We start from the raw sequence: 2265 nt of genomic DNA, 5'->3' as shown, positions 1-2265 counted from the left end.
TGCCGTCCTCCGCCCCCTGGGACGTCAGCGAGGGGAGGGCAGCACTACCGCTGGCCCGCCCCTGATGGCCTCCTCCGGAGTGCTGGGCACCGCAGACCTGGCCCGCCCGAGGGGAGCGAGCAAAGGAGGGGAGCCAGCTTCCCGCCCGCCCCACTGCTGTCCCCCCCACCTCTGAGCTTCCCATGGAGGTCCTGCGTTTGCCCAGGGCGCAGGGCAGAGTACTATCCCAGTCTGGCTTCTCTGAAATCTGATGAAGAGGGCATTGTGGCTCAAAACAAGGCCACATCGCCACCCCACTCCTCGCAGACATGGCCAAATTCACCCGGAGCCCTAGGATCTGCAGTGTGGGCCAGTGCGAGAGGCGAGGCGCTGAGACCTCCCTGGGGCTCGGTAGGCTGCAGTCCCGGTGCTTAGGGCTACCCCTGAGAAAGGAATGGGGATACAGAGAAGAGATAGATGCTCAAGTGGGCAGTGTGCCCTGGCTGGCAAGTTATGGGACAGTGTGGGTAGTGTCCGGGGGGGAGGGGGTGGCTGAGTTGGAGTTCTGGCTGAGAAGAGAGCAGCTCCACCTGAAGCCAAACTGTGTCTCTGAACTCAGCAAGGAAATAATCCTGCTCTTTGCAGGGCACCTGCTGTCAGGTGGGGTAATTGTTCAGCCTTGGACTGGTGGTAGAAGGGAGAGGAGCCTTAGGAAAGAATGATCCCTCTCTGTGAAAAAGCTTGCCTCACCAACTCAGCCCTCAATGAACCCCTCTTCTAAACTGCTACAGTACTTGGGTTTCCATTTGCTTCTTACGGTAAACACGTTTTCAAATATATTCAAATAATAAAGCGAGTCTCCTGTCCAAAACCTGAAGTACTAAGTGGCAGAAGGTGGGTCTGATTTCCTTGCCTTTTCCCCCATACCACACTGCTGTGAATCACTGAAGAAACTGTCTCGACCACAGACTTCCTGGGCTTTGGTCTCAGCTTGAACCACTGCAATTTTAGAGAAAGAACACTGAATGCATATAGCCTGGGGCGGGGGAATCTATTTCAGTTTCAACTGATGATATAGGGAAGCCCTGTTACCGCAGAAAAAAAGCAGCATCAGCAGGATGAGGACTGACCTTTATGGCACGCTGATTTACAGCCCGTCTTTACGTCTGAAATAGCATATCTCATATCCAACACGCATTCTTTCTAGAAACTCCTGGTTCTCAAAACAAAGAGAGGACTGCCATGGTGAGGGAAGCGCTTGAATTGGCATCTGATATTCTGCTTTTCTTCACTTAAAGTCGAGGTGGCCTTTGGCTATTCTAAGTTTCAATTAACTCTTGGTGTTACCTTAAGAGTTTTGTGAAGGTTTGATGGGGCAAACAGACATGTAAGGGTGCAGATAGCTGGTTACTTAATGTCAATTGAAAAGGATGTATTTCCAATATTATAACACCTATTACAACTTAGGAAAGCTGTTACCTTGGCCCAAATAATTAAATTGTGCCCTGAGTTCTCCCTTTGATACCCTGGCCCTTGGTCCACATTGCCTTTGTTAAGGTACGTGGTCAACCTAATGTGCTAGACGACAATAGCAACTCCAATCCTGCCCAGGTCCGACATCCACTCCCTTTACCATGTGACCTTGCAATTCTCCTTACTGAAGGGACTAAGTATATTTCCCTACCTCGTCTCTGTATTAGACTATGTGACTTGTTTGGCCAACAGAGTAAGTCAGAGGTTTCTGAGCCTACAATGGAAAAGGCCTCACATGCGCTTGCCTGTTCTTCTGCTTCTCTGTCACTGTCTGAGCGGAACATAGCTCAGCTATCCCACTGGACCACGTACATCCCAAAGATGAGGACGCACGGAGCAGAGCTGCCTCAGTCAATCGACAGACATATAGTGAGAAGCAGACTTGCCCTAAGTGCTGTAGCTTGAAGCAGAGCCGCCTGGCCAAGCCCAGATCGCCAACCCCCCAGCTAACCTGCAGCTGGGCGAGCAATAACAGACGCTTTAGATCACTTTGTCAGATCGTTGCAGCAATACCAGCCGTTATACCTGGTAACACAGAGAGGTGTCCACTGGGGAAGGCTGGGTGGCTTACGTCGTCAAATTTTTCTTGGTAAAATTATGTTGGTCCAGGTTCCCATCCTTAGTTTGACAAGCCCAAACCCAATTTAAGAGACTAATGTATTTATACATTGAGAAATATCATCAAGCAAACCGAGGTTTGCGTTAATCTGTTGAGCACACATCCTATCTCTGGGCAAGAGATTTCCCAGTGAG

Source organism: Ursus arctos, unplaced genomic scaffold, assembly GCF_023065955.2.
Source record: "Ursus arctos isolate Adak ecotype North America unplaced genomic scaffold, UrsArc2.0 scaffold_22, whole genome shotgun sequence".
Classification (NCBI taxonomy): Eukaryota; Metazoa; Chordata; class Mammalia; order Carnivora; family Ursidae; genus Ursus; species Ursus arctos.
This window is presented reverse-complemented; position numbering follows the sequence as displayed.